The sequence below is a fragment of the Castor canadensis genome, chromosome 1, assembly GCF_047511655.1.
Source record: "Castor canadensis chromosome 1, mCasCan1.hap1v2, whole genome shotgun sequence".
NCBI lineage: Eukaryota > Metazoa > Chordata > Mammalia > Rodentia > Castoridae > Castor > Castor canadensis.
In genome coordinates, this window is record NC_133386.1 from 115,311,918 (window position 1) to 115,333,589 (window position 21,672).

Genomic DNA, 21,672 nt, shown 5'->3' on the forward strand with positions numbered 1-21,672 from the left:
ATAATAACAATGGTAATATTTAGAGTGGAAGGGTGAGCTTAGATGGAAAGCAAGAAGTTAGAGAAATGGGAAAAACAAATACACAGACTGGAGGTAGAAAACAGAACAAGGTGTCAGACAAGATTTCAAAGGTATAAACAGGGAGCTTTAGTGTACTAATCGACAGTAAGCTGAACAGACATTAGACAGAGAGATGATTGAAAATCAAAAATAAAAAAAAGATAATAATAAAAATAAAAAATAAGTAAATGAAAGAAAAATCTATTTATAAAAATGTATTAAAATAAAATGAAAAAATAGAAAATTTAAAAAAACCAAAAGATCAAAAAACTTCCAAGTTCAAATGCAGTGAAGTCTCAGTCTCCAATCCTGGAGATGGTGCCTCAGATGTTGTTCTGTAGTTGTCTCATCAAAGGGGATGCATAAAGAAGAACAAAACTACACACACACATGCACAAAAAAACCCCACCAAGTGTCCCGAGTTCAAATGCAATACAGTTTCAGTAAGTTTTTCAGCTTGCAGGTGTAATTCCATTGTTCTCTCATCAAAGGTAGGGAGACAAAGGAAAAAAAAAAGTCTGGAGACAGTTCTGAGAATGGTATCTGCAACTGTGGCTTGCCTGCTCACTGCTGTCAGCCTGCTGTTGCTGGAGGCATTATTTATGCAGATCTCAGGGGTGAGCTTAGCACTCACCTGGCCCTGCAGGCTTTGTTTGCTCAGAGTTCTCCTGTGCGTGAGCCTCTGCTACAAGCTTTCCCCTTTCCAAGACTGGGAAAGGTGACACTGCACCTGTGTTCTTAGGCCTGCATGTTTATTTACAGTTCATGTGGGAGGTGGGTCTTCTCCCCTCTCCTGTGCAGTTCTCCTCCCACCTCTGCTTTCACAAGCTTTCCTGCTCCTGATTACTGGGCAGTGCTGCTGCTCCTGCCAGCCGCCATGTTTGTTTACAGCTCACTTGGGAGGTGGGTCTTCCCTCCTCTCCCGTGGAGTTTTCCTCCCTCCGCCACTCTCACAAGCTTTCCCGCTCCTGGTTGCTGGGCGGGTGCCCCTGCTCCTGCCAGAGGCTCTCCGGCCTGCCCAGCTTGTTTATTTACAGTCCTGGGAAGGATTCCTTCCCCCAATCTTCAGCGCTCAGGGCGCCCCACCCTCTTTCCAGTGTGTCTTAACTGTTCTTATTGCTTATTACTCAGTTTCTCTTTTTTTCCCCCGGGTGGAGGTTGGTCTGTCCAGGGGGCTATGCTGCTCTGGCCCAGGCTTGTCTGTGGGAGTACTGTGGTACCGCGAAGCTCACCAGGTCTGTGTCTTCCCAAGCTGTCTTGGCGCCGGCGACTGGCGGCCGAGGGCCCTCCTTGTTTCTCTGTTTAACGTGAAGTGGAGATTCTCTGCACTGGCTGGAGGTGTGGAGGGGTCAAAGTTATGCCTTTTCTCAGTGATTATGCCTGTGCATAATCACACACTGCAAAGTGTGTCTCCGGCTTCTCTCCAAGATTTCACTATAGGAGGCTCGCTTTCTGCTTCCTCACTCTAGCCGCCATCTTGGAATCCTCTAAAAGAAATTTTTAAAAAAGGATGCAAACCAATCATGAAGCTAACTTGAGAGTAAGAGCTAAAATTGTCCAGTGCTTTATGGTTTTAAAAGCACTTTCACTCACATTATCTCATTAAATCCTTACGACCATCCTTTAGGCCAAATAAAATCTCCACTTTACTTTGGAGAATTTACTTGGTATGTCCACGGTCATAGTATAAGTGGTAGAACTGGAGGGCAAACCACTTACTTATTGTTGTCTTCAAAGCAACATATGTCCTGTCCTAGAACTGTGTCTTTTCAACCCTGGACTTACATTGAAAGCTTTGTTACCCAGCTCCTACACCAGAGCAATAAAATCTGCATCTTTCGGGTAGACCCAATATGTATCTGCATTTCAGAAAAATCTTTTAAAATTGAGGGTGATTCAAATGTGCAGGTAGAGGGGAGGAATCACTGTTTTGGAAGAAGACATTTGGGAACTGCCAGAGGAAGAGCTTTCCTTTTTTCCCCAAAATCAAAGAATATCTGTTTACGAGGGTAAGTTATCTTTGTGTACTTGGTGTGATTTCTGACTCCTAGCCCAAATACCTGGCAGACTAGGGGAAAGCAACAAAAGTTACTGAGCCCCCTCCTATGAGCTAGTGACTTTACTGGTCATTTATTTAGTAGTAAGATTGGTATTGTGACCTCATATTACAAAAAAAGGACACTAACCAAGCCAGTGTTAAGTAATTCATTCAAAATCAAGTCATTTTGATTCAGAGCTAGAATTTGAACCTATATCTGCCAGTACCAAAGCCCAGTGTACTCCTTCCTGCTAGTGGCTGGGAGTCGGATTACCTAGGCTGGATTAAGGCCCCAGACACTGGTGTGCTTGAGAAGCTTCCCAGGTGATCTTAAAGGGTAATCAAGGTTGACAGCACTGTCCACACCATTCTACTTTTGCAAAGTGCTTAAAATTCACTTGTTGGTCATGAAGGACACTAGTCAAGGCCTTGTACATGTACACACACACTAACCTGTACCCATCTCCCATCCCTCCACTCAAACCAGAAGAAACTTTCATTCCAGGAAAGTGTGTTTTTAAGAATAGAATATCTAGTCACTTGGATTCATGTGTCAAGCCTTTCCTGTGAAAAGAGTAATGTTAATCTGTGGGCCTGGGTTATCAAAAGGATAGCTGGGCAGAGAGTGGTGGCATGGAAGGTTTGGGGAAAGGTGTAGAGTGGTGTGTAGAGTTACAAAGACAAACTTGGACATATTCACAGATTTTTCTGGAGTCAGTTTGCCCTAGGAAGCTGCCAAGGCTTGATGAGCAATGTGGTAATTTAGACCAAATGCTGTAGAGAATGGTTTTGTGACTTGGAGATATTAAGAGATTTAGAAAATGCCTCTGAACTCTTTGAAGCCTGGCATGATCTCTGGGAGAATGGCTTAGTGTTTTTTAGGAAAATATAGCATTTCCCATCAGATTGAGTCCTGTCTCCACTAATCTTCAGAAAGTCCCATGTGCACATGGAGTGCTGTCTGAAATCCTAGACATGCAGGAGAGATGTGGACAGTCTCAGGTAGTGACCCTTAGGCAGTTACCACTTCAAAAGTTATATCCAAGTCATCATTGCTATTCAAGATTCCAGTTAAGTGCTCAGAATTATTTCTGAGAAAGAGAAAGAGAGAGAGAGAGAGAGAGAGAGAGAGAGAGAGAGAGAGAGAGATGCTTGACTCCCTCTCCATTAGTATTAGTATTAGGAGAAAACTCAACATAATTTTTACATGAATGCTTGAAACTTGTCCACATGAAAAATTCTTAGTCAATTCCATTCAACAGGTTGCTCTAGATCTTAGTTGAATCTGAAACTCCAGCTTCTAAACACTAAACTAATATCTAAGTGTCACAGCTCAGTGGCATCAATCTTAAGAAAAGAATGCTGCTATACAAATTGGCTGAATCCAAATTAAGGTGTTTTTGGCAAAGATTATGGTTGCCTGAACAAAAGGAGAATTATTACTTTAGTTAAAATTTTAAGTCTCCTGAGCCAACATTTCAGAATGGGACCCTAACCTCTGTTAATGACCATCATACTGAGTTCAAATATTATTAATTGAAGGAATACTTAAGATTCACAATGGTGCTATTTATTTGTTCACCAAACATTGATGTAGCTGTTACTAGGTGCTCGATTCTGCTCTAGCATAGGGGCATGAAGATAAGTAAGCTGCTGTCTCCATCATAGAGACTTCTAATCCAGTGGGGACACCCTAGCACCCAGGCAAAACAGAAACAGTCTTCAGATCAGGTGCACAGGTCAGGAAAAAGATAAATACAGCTGGCATGGACTCTCTCACTTGTTAGCTCTCTGTTGCTCCTTCTTCATGCAGGAATCAGACCTTAATAAACCCAGTATGTCAGTACCTCCTGAATATTTAGAGGATTGAGCCACAGGACTTTTTGGAGAAGGTAGTGAAAATACTTGTTGACATTCTCTGTGAGCTTAATTCATTTTCTAACTAGGAAGAGGATGAGGGTCACTCTGATACGTTGACCTGATAAATTGGTTTCTTCCATCGTTCTTTCCCTCCTTCCTCCCTTCCTTTTTTTCTTCCCTTATTTTTCCTTCTTACCTTTCTTTTTTTTTTCCTTTTCTTTTCTTTTCTTTTTTTTTTGATACCAGGTATTATTACATAACTCAAGTTGGCCTGGAACTCACAATATTGCCTAGGCTGGCCCCTAACTTGAGATTCACCTGCCTCCACCCCCTGAGTGCTGGGATTACAGGTTAGTTTGTTTGTTTCTTTGTTTTTTGGTGGTACTGGGGTTTGAACTCAGGGTCACACTTGCTAGGCAGGTGCTTTACCACCTGAACCATTCTGCCAGTCCACAGGTGGGTTTCTTAATGCTATGTAGACCTCTTCCTGGATTATAAACCTTACAGAGAATGGTTGGGTACTTTCATCTAGACAAGGATAACACAGAGTAAAAGAAAATTCTATCATTTTCCCATTCTTCAATTGTTATAATATAACTCATTCAAGTGAGGCAAAAATGCTTAATATTGAACTTCCACCCCAAAAGACAGAGTAGGACTCCCTCAAGCCAGACAGATGGTAAAGTAGGAGGCATTTGAGTTCTGGATATTAGCCAGATCACTGTGTAGAGGTGTCAAAGACCCGAGAGAGTGAGATATCAGTGGATAGGAACAGACAGAAGTCAGATACCCCAAAAATCTAGGCAGGAGCCAAAGAGGGAATGGGGGATTCTAGCCAGTCAAAGTGGGAATTCTGGGGAGTCACTAAGAACAACTAGTTTCCAGGGTTAGGGACAGACTAGGAGTTCTCAGAGGTGAATAATCTTTGTGAGACATAGCCTTGAGAGGCAAACCTATTGAAGTGGCATTGCCAGCAGCTCAGGTGCCTCCTAGGAAGAAAGAGTCCCAAACTAGAGGGATGGACACCGAATGAGAGTGGTGGAGAGTACTAAACAAAACTCACTTTCTACTTTTTCTCAAGACCTAAAGAAGAACTGGATCCTGTGTTCCTTTGCCGAATCCAAGTCCCTGTTTGTGCCAATTATTTGTCTTCTCCTCTTTGTAGCAGAGTTTAGCTCGATATTTCTTCAGGTAATGGAAAAACAAATAAAGCAAATCCAAGTTTCTTGACTATTGATCTTCATAAACCATCATTTAGTCCAGATAAGTAGCTATCTTCAAGGCTGTCTTAATTCTGTCATTTAAAACAAAAAATTAAGGTCCTTTAAAGTGGGTTAGAAAGCTTTTGTCCAATGTAAGTTACCTGTTTTAAGGAAAAAGCATTCAAAGGTCCTAAAAATGATCTTTTAAAGCTGTAGACCAGGGACATGGTTCTAGAGAATCCTTCACAGGTGTAGCATGCTATGTCAGTTTCCCCAGGATGATCAGGGTCTGGATGGCTGAAGATAAACAATGATGGACAAAATTTATCTAAAAAACACAGAATGACGGTGGATCCTAATTAGTTCTTTTACCCAAGTCTGTATATCCATGAACCTCTAAGCCAGCCGAGCTGGCTAGCCACTGATCTAAGAACACACACAACCCAGAGAGCCCACTCAGTATCCCCCACCTTTGCCCTGAATCCCTGTGTTCCTTCAGTTCTCATGGATTCCACCCTCATGCCTTATACTCCATCCCTGAATGTAGATCCCAAATGTGATCTTCAGAACTTCTAACTCATAATAGATTAGGTTTACTCTGCACCAAATATTCTATTTCTTTGTCCTGTAGGGGGATTTTAAAAGCCTGTTCTGCTGAACTCTAGAATAGTTATGGTCTCACTTGGCCAATGAAAAGCGAATAGAAGTGACACCAAGAACTAGAGCATGATTTGTTCTCTTTCTTCCTTTTCTCTCTTCTAAATGACAGGAAATGTTCCAGGAACAAGTTGATCACAACACAGAGATGTGGAACAGAGTCACAGCTGGCCCATGTTGAACACAGAAGTGAGAAATAAACATCTATCTTTAAAACATGGAGATCTGGGAGTCTCATTTATTACTGGGACATAACTGATTCACATATCCTTGAGTTTCTCTTTTTTTGATACTGAGGTTTGAACTCAAGGCTTTGTGCTTGCTAAAGCAGGCACTCTACTACTTGAACTGTGTTCCCAGTTCTTTTTGCTTTTCTACTTATTTTGTGGGTAGAGTTTCCCAGAGCTGGCCTCTGACTGCAATCCTCCTACCTATGCTTCCCAGCTGGGATTACAGGTGTATACCACCATGCCTGGCCCTGGATTCCTATCTCTTACAGAAAGTTTAAACAGAGAGACACACAGACCGCTAGATTTTTTTTTTTTCAGTACTGGGGTTTGAACTCAGGGCCTTTACCTTGAGCCACTCCACCAACCCTTTTTTTGTGGTGGGTTTTTTGAGATAGGGTCTCTCGAACTATTTGCTGGGGCTGGCTTCGAATTGTGATCCTCCTGATCTCTGCCTCCTGAGTAGCTAAGGTTACAGGCATGAGCCACCAGTGCCTGGCTTAAACTGTTAGATTGGACTGTAGCACAAACACAGCATGATCTTCAGAGAAGAAGGACCCATCAGCCAGGGAAAAGCAATGTGTGTGTGATTACTTCAGCACATGGGAGTGTTGTTTTGAGTTCCTTCATTTTATCTGTTTTTCTGGGTTAATTAGGGTTGAGAATTTAAGGGTTAAGGCCTCAGAATCTAGCATCCTACCTGAAACCACAGTCCCCTTTAGGTAAACTAAGCATCATCATATAAGACGACCACAGTAGACTCATTGTATAAATCTCTTTTAGACTTTATTAAAAGAAATCACCTATGTGGCCTACCCATGCCACTGTTCCTGTACTAAATTACCAAACTCTACCCAATGCCCAAAATTGAATTTCTAAAACCCAGGAGTAATCATTAGAGGTGTTACTGTCTATGTCAAATTTTCTTCACAAAAGGATTTTCATTTCATTTCACGTTTTCAACCATGGAAATAAGGAGGCAAGGGCAAAAGAATGCTAGAGGCTGAGAAAGCTACTCTGATTATGCTGCATTCCTTCAGCTAACCTTGGGGACATTTTTGCCCTTGCCAGTAGTTGTGAGGTATGTCTGACACTCAGTAGGCATTCCAAATATGGTGGCTACATGCTATTGTCACACATTCCAAGCCCCAAGGCTCCTCCTTATGGATAACAGGTAAATTCCAGAGATATGCTTTGGAAAGGTGTTTCCTTCATTAAGCTAAAGTGTTAAATTATGGATATATGTGTTTTTCTCCATTCCCTGACTCCACTGCTCCCGGAGACCATGGCACCTGAAGGGCAGAGACTGTAATGAACTCTTATTTGCCTCGTAAGTAGACACCAAATAGCCTGGAGCAAAATAAATGTTCAATACACAGTTAAGCAAAATAATAAATGTACAGACCCCGAATAGTGAATCTTACAAAATAATTTTCCACTTTTTCTCCTTTAGTTTTCTTTCTGTTTTCCATCAGTCCTGTGCTTACTTGTGGCAATCATCAAACGAAGAGAATGTGAATGCATGTGCGTGCAGATCCCTGAGCTCTTTGGAAGACGAGCATTATGTCAAAGCATGTTTAAAAATATCTTTTGTTGAGATAAGATTCTAGAGACATTCTGCACCTCTGTGGCTAGTTATTGTTCATTGCTCTTTAACTTGGCCATGCCCTGGGGTCCAGCAATGAACAGATCTTTTCTGCTGTGCTGGCTGATACTGTTTTCAGGGTGTACACAATTTATTAGCAGAAGTTACAGTCATCAGTGGTTTAAATTATACATGAAATCATAATAAAAAATTTAAAAGGTAACCAACATCCCTGCCTGCATTTAATTTTGTAGAGTGTGAAAAATAACAAACTTTTGGGTTTGTTCTTGAACAGATATTAAAGGAAGATATCTTCCTTTACCTGGGCTCACCATCTGTATAGTGTCCAATCAAACCTTCCTTTGCCATTGTTCAGTTGTGCTGGAATGCCATATTTTCTCCCAGAGCTTGGGATTGAATGGAGACAGTTCTAGGAGCTCTTGATCAGGAATTGATGGAAATCTTTATTACTATCAGTCAAGACCTCATTTTGAATTGCTGTGGAAATACAAAGTAGTTGTCTCCTCAGAAGCACATTCAGTAAGTACAATACTTTGCAAATTGTGTTCTGCACCCACCTTCATCAATGTCCCTGGGATGAATGGGATAAAAGACTGATTTCTAGGCTCTGCTCTGGATGAGTTGGGTCAGAATTTCAGGAAGAAGCTCAGTAATCAATATTTTAAAAAGTAAGCCCTGTAAGTAAATTTCCCACATGTTAAATTGTGAGAACCACTAGTATGTTGGTTAAGAACATGGCTTTTAGAGTCAGGGGAAGCCAAGTTTGATTCTTACTGGGTATGTAACTCAGGCAAGTAGCTTAACTTCCCTAGACCTCAGCATCCATACATTTGAAAACCACCCTGTAGTTGAAAAGGCAAAATGGAACTGATATGGTGCATGTGAAGCAGTGCTTCTCAGACTCTATGCACAGGGATCACCCTGGGATCTTGTTAAAATGTAAATGCTGATTCAGTGGATAAGAGCTGGGTCCTGAGTAAAGCCGATGCTGCCAGTCTTCTGTCTGCACCTTAAGTAATTAATTACTAGACACATCAAAAAGCAGATGATAGTCATTATCTCTTCCATTATTCAGCTATTGAAGACAGAAAGATAATATGCAGTGAGTTGTTTTTCATTTTTGTTTTTTGCATTTTTTTTTATTTAACTAACTCAGAGCTTCATGGTTGCTGTGCAAGCTCTCTATCACTTAAGGCATGCCACTAGCCCTTTTCCTTTTAGTTTGTTTTTCAGGTAGGGTCATGAGGCTGGCTTCAGACTATAATCCTCCTGTTTCTGCCTCCTGATTAGCTGGGATTACAAGCATTTATCAACATGACCGACCTGCATGGTGATTTTTTAAACCCTCATCATCCGTTAGGGTCATATGTAGTGTTTGAAAAATGTGATCATGGGCTCCCATCTCAGAAGAGTCCAATACCTATCTTTAGGTGGAGCCCAAGAATCTGTGTTCTTGAAGTGTTACAAGTGATTCAATATAGAGAACCATGGGACCTGAAGTAATAAGTGTCTTGAGTAAAGTTTATTTTTAGCCACTGAAGCAGTATCCAAAGGTTTCCATGGTTCAAAACGCTTATTCACCATGATGCCTATCAAGTGGTGACAAGTGGCTTGTATGACCACCAAAAGAGGAGAGAGAAAGTTATGTCTGTAGACCCCAGGTTACTCTGGAGCCTCTAGCAATTCTATGACCAGTCTCCATGGCCCTTCTAGGAAGAAGGGCAAACACCATGGGGATCCAACTCCATCACCTGATAGCTGTGGAATCCTTGTTCCTCAGAGGCTTCACATGTAATATAGGGATGATTTCCAGCCTGCCTACCTCACAAACACGTTGTTTCCTACTACTCAAAGTATGGTCCAGGGGCCATCAGTATCAGCATCACCTCTCGCATGCTTGAAATTCAGGATTTCAGATCTACTGAATAAGAATCTACTTTTTCACAAAACACAGGGATTCCTATGCAAAGATTGTAAAACAATGATTTGTGGTACTAAAAAAAAATCATAGGAGTCATAAGATGAAATAGTTCTTGCTCTTTTGGGATCTTACAGTCTCACGAGAAAGGAGCAAACCTTATATTATAAAATAAACAATTAGAGATGGTGCACAGGCAACAAAATCAAGTGCTAAGTAGTGGTCATCAACAACATCATTTGACACTCTTTCCAGCTCTGATTATCATAATCAGTGCTCTTCAAATGTTTTCACAGATAATGATAATACATACACATTGAAGTGGAATAAAATGATGTGGTTGTTTAAGACCAAAGTCCATTATCTTGGGTGCAGCTTCTAGAACTTCAGTAGTCAGACAGTCGTCTGAGCATTTTGTGAAAGTGTGGATTCTGAGATAAGGCCTGGAATTCTGCATTTCTGCAAGATCTCAGAAGATACCCAAGCTGCTAGACACAAACAGTGCTTTAAAGGATTGGGTATTCAGGGCCCCCCACATCCTACCTGTCTCAGTATACCTGAACCCATCTGTGCCACAATGGGCTACCCTAATTTATCTCATGAACATTGGGTCCAGAAAATGTTGTTTCTGTACCAAAAGACTTGCACATGCAGCTGGGTAGATAAGACACTTGCCTTACTTGTGTACACTTTGTGGCATTATGTCAGCCAACACTGCTGAAGAGGAAGGGAAATACTGCAGCAGGCAGATACATAGTCTACAAACTGAGAAACTTGTCTATGTAAAACCTTTCCAGTTCTCCAGGACTGAATAGCTGTCATTTACATGTTTCTCCTTGGAGCAGAAAACTGAGTATACAGCTTCCAGGAACTGCACAATGTTCTTCTAGCACCTGCTTTATGCATAGATGTTCAAACTGTGTCAGTTCACACTTCCTTGAACTCCCCCAAGTAACTGGTTGCATAGCAATCTGACTTGGTTTAGCATTCCTGCTTCTCAGATTCATGCTTGATGGGTCAGGTAGTGTTTTAACGCCTCTTTTTACCTGGACTCATGATACAAGATTTCATTGAGACATTTATCCACAAGAGAAGAATATACTTAATAAATATTATCTACAAAGCCTGAGTAGGCTTAGGATTTAAATATTCATTCACATAACTATATTCCCATTGGAATAATAATAAAAAAAAAAACCTCAAGGGAAAATCAATAAATTTGATTGCTTAAAATTTTTAAACTTCTTTTTGGCAAACAAAAAGCAATGTAGAAAGACTAATGGCAAACTAGAAAAAATGCTGGCAATTTAAACAAAGATTTAATACACAAAGGACAAGTCAACAAGAGAAATAACAAGTGGACAAACGACACTAGGAATTCACAAAAATGCATATAAATGGTTGGTAACTACATACATAAAAGATGCAAATAATTTCAAAATGCAAATAAAAAGACAGTATTTTGCCTCTCAGGTTGCTAATGATAAAAAATATTAACAAGACATTTTGGTGAGGCGTGAACCAATATAATTGCTTTACACACTGTTGATGGGAATATAAATTGCTCAGATATATCTAATGTATCTTTAAAATTCATATCCTTACAGTCAATAATCTCTTAGGTCAGAAAGGGACCATAAAAATATATTTTCACTAGAAGATGAACATTCATTCATTCAATAGACATTTATATGTGCAAGGCATTAAATTAGGAATTAGGTGATGATGGTGGTGGTGATGATTCCTGTAATCCCAGCACTGGGAAGGCTGAAGAAGTGATGCATGGATGACACTTGCAGGAATTTCAGGTGCTTAGGGTTCTTGAGCCTGCTCTGAGAATGAAAGCACAGACAGACTCTTAACAGCAGAGGTCAGAAAGATTCTATTTGTAGAAATTTTAGTTAGAGGAAAGAGAAGAGAAAGACTGCATATTGGGGAATGCAGGGGGACCCGAAAACCGGTGATCTCCTGGGTCAGGGTGGGGAGTGGCTTTATAGCCTATTTTTGCATTGCCTGAGGGCAGAGATGCCTTTCAGATGCAAACAGGCCTTTCCTAGGGAGGAGAAGTGTCTCCTTGACCTCCTGTGGTCTGTCCTTCAAGTCCCCCCTCTCAGTGACCGCCCTAACTACTGTTAGGGACAATGAGTCTGTTCAGTAACTGCTTCCTGCTGACGGGGTGATGGAGGGGCCTGCAGCATCAGGGCTGACCATGAGAGGGGTTGTCGAGGGGACCACAGTAGTAGGTCGTTTTCATTTCCACCAGAGGTGCTTGTAGTTTGATAGATTCTAGGCTAGAAGAAACAAACTTGACAAGTAAGTTTAAAATGCAAGGCCCAAACACAAGCAAGAGAATAATGGCAACTATAGGCCCCAGAAAAGGTAGGACCCAAGTCCTGGAGGGAAGCCAGGATTTTATTTGTTCCCATACCTGCGTAGAAACCTGAGTTTTAAGAGATTGCTCCCGGAGCCATTTAGCCTGTTGGAGAATGTAATCTGCACGTTCCTCTACAATGCTTGAAGTGTTTATATATGTGCAACAGGAGGCATTGGTGATGGCATATACCCCCCCTTGTTTGGCCAAAAGAAAATCTGGGGCCAGGCAGTGGTCCATTACCATACAGGCAAGGGATGACAAAGACCTTTGCATGTCTTTAATAGCAAGGCCTACCTGGTCTGAGGCGTCCTCTACCACTTTGGTTAGGTTTTTTGCAGTTACATGATTGGCAATCATCCCATAACTGATTCCAGCTAGGGCTGTAATTAATGCTGTTATCCCTAAAACTATTAAAGTCATTTCCCTTTTATCTCTATGGGAAGCTGTTCCTGTTCATTGGGAAAATTCAGTTTGTTGTATTATAGTATTATTCCAAAAAGAGATATGTTCAGGATTAGGTATTAGTTGGGCAATTGCCCAATTTCCTCTAGTATGGTTTGGGTGTAGACATGGCAGCCCCCATACCAGGTCCTTTTTCCATGACCTCCCTACAAAGATATATCCTTCCTCAAGGCATAAAATAACCTTGGGTGTTGTTAGCGTGGGCCTGGGAGGTGTCTCCTGGAAACAAGTAGTCCGAGACATTAAGGCTTCTGGTAAAAGATGGAGACGCAGGGGGTGGAAAGGTAGAGTATACAGCTTGCCTAATCCCGTCCTATATTTCGTTAAGATACATCTGTGATGGCCAGTCGTAAGTACGCAATAAGAGTTTTTACCAGTGAGGTTTGAAGACTCGTCTAGCTGGGAGACAAGGCCCCCATTACAAGCATTAGCCCTAAGCATATGGGGACTCATAAAAGTGGGGCTCTTAGAGTTATTCACACAGCACCAGCTGGCTGTGAGATGATAGTCACCTTTAAGATTGGTGAAGTCAAAAATGTCTTTTTGGGATGTAGTCCCTAGGTCTTTCATTGACGAATGACAAACTGGCATATAGTTGTCTGGGACAGAAACGTTAAACATCCAGATTTTCATCTGAGAAATGAACTCAGGCCAAGAGTAAGACATAGTAGGCTGATCCTTCCATGGGACTCCTGTGAGAGGAACCATGGCATAGGAGAAATTATCTGGCCTGAATATTAATGAAGGGAAGGGACCCTGAGTGAAACTTAATAGGACCCATGCCGGTAGGTGAGCGGCTGTCAGTCTCTCATAGTAAACCCAGGAGTCCCTCAGTGGAGATTTTGGAAGGGTAAATGCTCGAGAGAGATTTAAGAACCCATTGGTTTTCCATGAAGGGCTATAGCTCTTCCCATATGGGGTGCTAGTGTACCCAGAAGACCAAGCCCCATAGCAATACAATTAGCAAATAAAAGGAACATGCTGATGCTGTCTTTTTGGGGCTCTAGTCTAGCTAGGGGGAGCTAACCCTATTTCCAAAGTAATTATAAGCAGAATGAACAGACTGATTAGGTTTGGATAAAGAAGGTTCATGGAGGTGACTTAGCTGTATCTGTAGTCATTTTCTTTTTGAAAAGCAGTTTTAATCCATCCCAAGGTTCACATGAGAAGGAGGCAGACTCCAATTCTGGGTCTGGAGGTGGAGATGTGACATCTGCAGAGGAATTCCAGCTCTTGACTCTTGAATGATGGATACAGGAATCCAGGCCAGCCGCTCTCACTGCCATTAGAGTAGACAGAATAACTGGATGTGGCCCCTCCCAGAGCGGGGTGTTCGAGTCCCAGGTTGGATTTGGAGACTTTATTAGGACTAGGTCACCAGGACAAAAGAGAGGGGGTCACTTTATATACTCCCTGGAGGTGGCTTGTTTGATCTCTGTTTGTTGGAATTTAGAAAGTTGAGTGACATGGGAAATTAACTGAGCTGTCTCTTGGTCAAGAAGGAGGTCAGTCATTGGTTAGGAAGGGCCTCCATATAAAGATTCAAAAGGGGTCAGTCCCTGCTTGCCTGGAGTGTTTCTGAGCCTGATGAGAGCAATAGGGAGGAGCTTGGTCCAGGGGGAGTGGGTTTCTTGGGCCAATTTAGCCAGGTGTCTTTTTAAAAGTTCATTTGTTTTTTTACCTTTCCAGATGATTGGGGACGCCAGGCACAGTGGAGGTGGTATTCTATGCCTAGTGCTCTAGAGAGTCCCTGAGTTACTTCTGCCTTAAATGCAGGCCCATTATCACTTTGAAGGCTTTTGGGGAGGCCAAAGCGAGGGATTATTTCTGTGATTAGAACTTGGACCACCTCCCTAGCACATTCCGTACTGCAAAGAAAAGCCTCCACCCACCCAGTGAACATATCCATAAGTACTAAGAGTAGTTTTGACTTTGGTTCCCCTGGCATATGGGTAAAGTCTAGTTGCCAGTCTTCCCCAGGATAGGATCCCTGTCTCTATGCTCCTGTCTTTTATTATTGGGATTATTTTTTTGGCACGTTTCACATCCCTGTACAACTTGTTGGGCAGTGTCCCTTAATTTAGTTCCCCCAAACATTTTCTTGACCAAAACCAAAGTATTGTCTAAGCCCAAATGGTAGAGTTGGTGGAGAGTCTTAAGAATTTTCCATTGGAGTGCCTCAGGGAGCCATAATTTTCCTCCCGGTGACACCCACCAGCCTTGATGACCTAATTGTACACTTGGTCTGAGGCTTGTTTATGTTCCTCTGACCGATAATGTGGTGTCTCTGGGGGAAGAAGAGTCCTCTCCCAGAGGAGAGGGCCAGCTCTCTCCTGCATGGCTGCTTGTTTAGCTGACTCGCTGGCAGCTTTTCTTCCCTTTGCTATCTTATCTTCCCCTTTTTGGTGACCTCAGCAATGAATCACCAAGACCACGTTAGGCAACAGAACAGCATCTAGGAGGGTGAGCATGTCACAAGCACGTCTAATGGGAGAGCCTGTTGTAGTTAGCGTTCCCCTTTCCTTCCAGATGGCTGCATGAGCATGCAGGATCAGGAAGGCATACTTAGAATCTGTATAGATGTTTACTCTCTGTTCTTTTGATAGTCCTAGGGCTTCTGTCAGGGCCACTAATTCTGCCAATTGAGCACTTGTACTAGGAGGAAGAGGACCTGATTTGAGGATGCCAAATTCTGTCATGTCTGACACCATTTTTGACAAAGGAACTGCCATCAGTGTATAATTCTAGGTCTGGGGTTTGTAAGGGCCAATCAGTTAAGTCAGGTCAGGCAGCATAATTTTCCATAAGTACCTCCTCACACGAGTGCTCAGGATTTCCCTGTGTCTCTGGTAGAAGGCATGCAGGATTTAGGCTCTGACAGGTCCTTAAAGTTATTTCTGTCCCTCCCAGAAGCTGGGCCTGATATTTAAGTAGACGGCTGTCAGATAGCCAAAGTTCTCCTTTTGAGTTTAAAATTCCCCCTAGGTTGTGTGGCGTATAAACCATTAGGGGGCGGTTTTAGGATAACTTTCTGAGCTTCAAGCACTAGAAGGCTTACTGTGGCCATTGCTCTAAGGCATCATGGCCATCCCTTGGCTACCTGATCTAACTCTTTGCTTAGAGTAACCTACTGGCTGGGGAGTGATGCCACAGAGCTGAGTCACCATGCCTAAGGCCAGGCCTCCCTTTTCATAGACATATAATTGAAACTTGTCTTGTACTGGGAGACCCAGGGTGGGAGCTGTCATAAGAGCCTTCTTTAACCTGTGGAATGCATTTTCTGACTTGTCATCCCATTCAATAAAGGGCTGGGTATCCTTCTGCACTTCCTTAAGGATTTCATATAAGAGTCTGGCTAGGTCTGCATATCCCAGAATCCAAATTCTACAATATCCTGTGACCCCCCAAAAAGCCCTCAAGTGCTTTAGAGTTTTAGGTAGAGGAAACATCAGGATTGGATGGATTCTACCTTCTCCTAGAGACTTCATTTCTTTCTGAAACAATTGGGCTTTTTCTTTAGAGATTTTATAACCTCCATCTGTGAAGAAGTTTAGTAAGGACTCAGTGGCTCATGAAATGACAGGCTCATTTGGTCCACAGAGCAGGAGGTCATCTACATATTGTAGCAGAGTAGCTTGTGGATATTGCCATTCTGCCAGGTCTTGGGTTAGAGCTAACCCAAAGAGGTGGGGGCTGTCTCTGAATCCCTGGGGGAGGACAGTCCAAGTGACCTATGCAGACTTTCTTGTGGGGTCCTCAAAGGCAAAGATAGATTGCATTTTAGGGTGTAAGGGAATGCAGAAGAAGACATCTTTTAAATCCAGGACAGAGTAGTAAGTAGTACCCTGAGGTATTTGGGCTAAAAGCGTATAGGGATTTGGAACTACACAGTGGAGAGGCACTACTGCTTCATTGATCAGGCAGAGATCCTGGACTAGCCTCCATTGTTAGGTCCCTTCCTGACACTGAGAATAGGAGTATTATAAGGGCTGGAGCATTCTATCAGCAGTCCCTGTCTCTTTAAGTCTTTAATTATGGGAATTAGCCCCTCCTTAACTTCTGGCTTTAAAGGACATTGTTTTTGATGGGGAAACCAGGAGGGGTCCTTGAGATGAATTAGGACTAGGGCAGCTGTTCGTGCCCGTCCCACACTGTGTCCATCCATCCACACTGTGGGGTCTACTTGTTCCTCTATTGGGGCAGTCAAAAGTATTCTCCTGGGGGTAAAGTAGCTGTACCCCCAATTTGGATAGAAGGTCTCACCCTAGCAGAGGAGTAGGGGTTTCTGGGACAATTAAAAAGGAGTGACAGAAATGGAAATCTCCCCAGGAGCAGACTAAAGGCTGAGTGAAATAATGTTCTAGAGGCTGGCCTGATATGCCTCAAACAGTAATCTTCTTGGAGGACCTGGGTCCAGGAGAGAAAGGAATAGCTGAGATGATGGCTCCAGTATCAATAAGGAGGCTAACCTTGTTATTTTCAATCAAGAGTAAAACCTGGGGCTCCACTTTTTTTATGGTGGTCACAGGAGCCTGTATGGGAGGCCCTGGGACCCGTCATTGGCTGGGAGGCTCTGACCTTGGTTCCCCTGGGAACCAGGGACAGTGTGCCTTCCAATGTTTTCCCCCCAAAATGGGGCAGAGTTGGAGGTAGCTTTTTCCGGGGGCACTCCCTCCTAAAATGGCCTGCCTGTCCACATTGAAAGCATGTCCTTGGGTTTGGACTTTGCCATGGGGGAGCGTCTCTGAGCGCTGTGATCAGAGCCTCCTGCCCCTCATCCTTTCTTTTTTCCTTTTCCAGGTCCTTCCTTTCTTTTTCTAAGTCCCTGTTATAGTATACAGACGCGACTACATGGACCAATTGGTCCAGATGTCTGCTTCCATCAGCCACCAATTTCTGAAGCTTTTTACAGATATCTGGTGCTGATTGTGCTAGAAATTTATCTTTTAGGATAATTTCCTCTTCCTGTGACTCTGGTATAATGTTTGTATGCTTTTGTAAAACATCCTTAAGTCTCTGTAGGAAAGCTACTAGAGTTTCTAAGGGTCCTTGCTGTACAGCTGTGACTTGGGAGTAATTAAGAGGTTTTACCTTGGCTCTCCTTAGACCTTCAAGAATGCAGTGGATGAAATGGTTACAACTCCATTCATCCTTGTCATTTTCAGGGTCCCACTTAGGGTCATATCTAGGCACCTGCTGGAATTGGGAATTCCCCTTTAGGTATCCAGTGCCTTTGTCTTTCTTCTTCCTCCCCCTCCTCCTCCTGTGAGGGCCCAGTATGAGACAGGCCTGTAGGGCCACTTTTATCTAAGTGACAATTGTCTCCAGCTGTGACTGCCTGATCTTGTACCCACTGTTTCTTCAGAGAAGTGAGGGTCTGAGATAGCAATAGCATTACATCTTTCCAGCTCAGTTCAAAGTTTTAGCTGACTTCTATAAATGCCTGGATGTACTGATCTGGATTTTCTGTGTAATTTCCTAAATCCTTTTTTTATTTCTTTAAGTTCAGTCACTCAAAGGAACATGAGCTCTGTCCCCTCCAGGAATTAGCTGGAGGGGGTAAAGTGTCCTGTGGGATAGTGTCTAGTGTGTGAGGTAGCTGGGGAGGGGGGAGCTGATGGAGCATTAGATGGGTTTTTTGGTTCATGGGAGTTTGGGGGCTTTTTCAAAGGGTTATCATGGTCTGGGTATCTAGCCTGCATTTGTTTAGCCATTCTGGGTGGTTCTTAGGAAAAAGAACAATTGAATGTATGGAACTTTGGTCCACTTTCCCTCATTTTTACAGAATATATCTAATTGAAGAATGGTATTATAATTCATGCTCCCTCCTTCTGGCCATCTTTCCTCATCTCCCAGAGGATACTGTGGCCAAGCCTGGGTGCAGTAAAACTTGAGTCACTTTTGCTGAAGACTTTCTGGATTGAGATCTTTCCAATGTTTTAATAAGCAGGCAAGGGGGGATCCTTCCTGGATCCTTGAGGCTTGATTTCCCATCTAAAAAGGGAAACAAGGGAAAATTGGTCACCTTAACAGAGGTTTCTCCTTTTATCTAAGTGTCCCCAGATGAGGAACAACTCTAGCGGGAGAGGGCATCCCACTCTCCCTTGCTCCTCCACTGCCACCTGTGGGTAAAGTCATGGAGGATTTACAGATAGATATCTCAGTTGCACCCACCCTCCTGAGATGATCTTTGACCAATCTCTTATCTATTTTGACTTGCCTGTTTGCCCTGTGACCCAGGTAGGCCTAGTTCTCCTCTATCAGCTGAACGCTTGTAATTAAAAATAACTCTATCAAAGTAACCAAGAGGGCTTGCATGGCCAGAAGGAGGACCCCTGTAGAGGCATGGATGGGGACTCCTGATGAAATAGACTTTTGTTCCCCTATATATCCTGTGAGGCATATATGCTTTCTACGAAAGGAGAGAGAGAGAGCATCTGGAGGCTTCTGCTCTGGGAAGGGGCAAAAACGGAGACCTGCGGTTTTTGCCTTTTAACTGGTTTTTTTTTCTTTCCCTGAGGGCAGGCTGGGGAACCTGTTAAACCAGTTAATCTGATGCTTGACAAAGACAGTTAAGCCTAAATTGGAGACTATCACTTTCTGATGCCTGTAGGGATTTTTCCCTAACTCCCTGAAGAAAGAAGCTCACTGCTATTTATAGCAAAGGCAGGGAGGGGGACACTCATCCTGAACTGCCTGGGAAAGGGGAAGGAGAAGCTGAGGGTTGGGGAAAAGAGAGCGTCTAGGCTCAATGCATGAGGGATTATTGATCATCCCTGCTGTCCAGGTCAATCCTGCCCAAAGGAAGTACTGGAGCACTGGAAGCAAAAGGTGACCTCCACTCTTGGGCCACGGAAACCATGAAGGAAGCATGAGAGATCTTATCGTCTGTTTGCCGTGCTCATGGCTGGAGGGGTCCGAGATTTAGCCGCCTTTGGGGCCTCAGAGCAGGTCAGGAAGTTGTGTCTTCAGCCTTTGGGTGACACTGGGGAGTGCCCCGGCCAGAACACCTTTTGTGGCTTGAAGACAAACCTTTCCTTTCCACCGGCTGTTTTTGGACCTCTCCTTAAGCTGGTCAGATCTTGAATGAGAGTGCTAGTGTTTAAGGAGAGGAAAAAAGAAAAAGCCTTGGTGCACTGAAATCGAGTTCCACCCATGTAGCATTGACAGTGCAGTATAAACCCCTGCCTGGCATCTGAGTTTCCTCAGATTGCCTGCTGTACAAGTGGTTGTACAAGTGTACGAGTGGGCTCGGACCTTTTCCTCAGTTTCCCAAGGAAGAAACCCTCCTTAACAAGACAGAGAGAGAGGGAGAAAAGGTCAACCTGAGAGTTCCACCATAGCTAGGCCGTGGTGGTGGTGGGGGGGTCTCTCCTGGAAAACAGACTCCACTGGAGTGCCGGATGCTCACGGTCACATTCCTAGGCAGTCTTTCCCAGTTTGGCACAACCTATACTGACCTCAAGTGATGGCTGGTCCCTTTGTGTGTCACCAAACATGATGCACGGATGACACGTGCAGGAATTTCAGGTGCTCAGCATTCTTGAGCCTGCTCTGAGAATGAAAGCACAGACAGACTCTAACAGCAGAGGTCAGAAAGATTTGTAGAAATTTTAGTTAAAGAAAAGAGAAGAGAAAGTCTGCATATTGGGGAATGCAGGGGGACCTGGAAACCAGTGATCCCATGGGTTAGGGTGGGGAGTGGGTTTTATAGCCTATTTTTGCATTGTCTGAGGGCGGAGATGCCTTTCAGATGCAAACAGGTGTTTCCTAGGGACGAGAAGTGTCTCCTTGACCTCCTGCAGTCTGTCCTTCAGAAGGAGGATCATGAATTCAAGGCCAGCCGGGGCTATATAGCAAGTTCCAGGCCAGCTTGAGCTACATAGTGAGACCCTGTCTCAATAAATAAATAAATAAATAAATAAATATATAAATAAATAAAAACAAAAAAAAGCTAGGGCCATGCTTTGAGTGTTTGTCTAGCATGGCAAATCTCTGGGTTCAATACCCAGTTCTGAAAGGGGGAAAAGCATATAGTTAGGAGAGAGAGAGAGGAGAGAGATATGAGGGAGAAGGACAGGGGTTGAGCTTGGTAACATGGAGGTCCCTGGTCACTGGGCCAAGAACCTAGTGAGGAATGTGGATGAAAACCTGATTGCAGTGGGTGCAGAGAAACATGAGAGGTACTATTACAGCAATCTCAGGCCTCTGGGTGCCTAAGGAAACAAAGAATATAGGCTACAGCTGGAAGTGGTGTAATATGAAGGACAATTTTTTTTTAAAGATGGGGGTTATTACTACATATCAGTTTTATTCAAGTATTCAATATTTAGTATTCAAGTATTTAGCATTTCAATACTAAAGAAACCATATTGCAAAAAGGGAAAAATGACAAAGGAAAAATAAGGGGCAACTGCTTAAGGGAGGTAGAATTAACTCAATTAATGAAAAAGGGATACTGGGACAAAAGCAGGCATGAATAATTCATTAACCAATTGTTTACAGTGCTTTAAAAACTGAAAATGAATGAAATGTTTATCAGTAGGTACTGGATACCTGATTTACAGGGATCTAAGTACAACAGAATAAAACCCAATGACTGAAATTGAAGGTGAAGATTCTATATTTATCCTGTAATATGTCCCAATAAATAGCAAACTGAAACAAAACAAAAAAGTGTTGTAGGTTCTGACTAAAAAGGATGTAAAATGCTTTGTGTATATAAGATTTGAAAGCATTTTTTGCTTTCTTCTTTATAATATTCTGTATTGACTATTTTTTACAGTAAACACAAATAATTTACTTAAAACTATTTTCTCCACTTAGAGGTACTAACATAAGACAGACAATGCCCTTCCCTGAAATCCTTTTAGAAGCTTTAAATGATTTTTCATGGAGTTTCAAACTCTTTCAAGACTCCTCCCTTCCCCAGCCTATTCCCAATTCAAAACCCAAATGTATCATTTATTAGCAGCTGTCTTTTGAGCAATATATTTAACTTTTATAAGCCTGTTGCTTCATCTCATCAATAGCAATGATGCTGCCTTGTTTTGTTTTGGGTTTTTTCCTATTTTTAGTGAAACTTCCTCCTCCCCTTCCTCCCCCTCCTCCTCCTCCTTCATCCCCCCTTCTCATCCCGCTGTTTGATGCAGGAGAATTTGTGAAAACAAGAAAAGGAAAAAAAAAATTCCCCCAGCATCTTGGTTGCCAGCAAACACCAAAGTATGGGTTTTCTGCCCTCTAGGGCCAGACATCTTAATTTTCACTA

At 42.8% G+C, this 21,672-nt stretch overlaps 1 long non-coding RNA gene across 1 annotated transcript; it reads left to right on the forward strand.

Annotated features, from left to right (window-relative positions):
* Window positions 1-4,061: 4,061 nt before the first annotated feature.
* LOC141420809 (uncharacterized) lies at window positions 4,062-6,033 on the forward strand. The gene is made up of 3 exons (XR_012445463.1): window positions 4,062-4,308; window positions 5,040-5,149; window positions 5,930-6,033. It is a non-coding gene; the product is annotated as an uncharacterized lncRNA (long non-coding RNA).
* The last annotated feature ends 15,639 nt before the right edge of the window (window positions 6,034-21,672 follow it).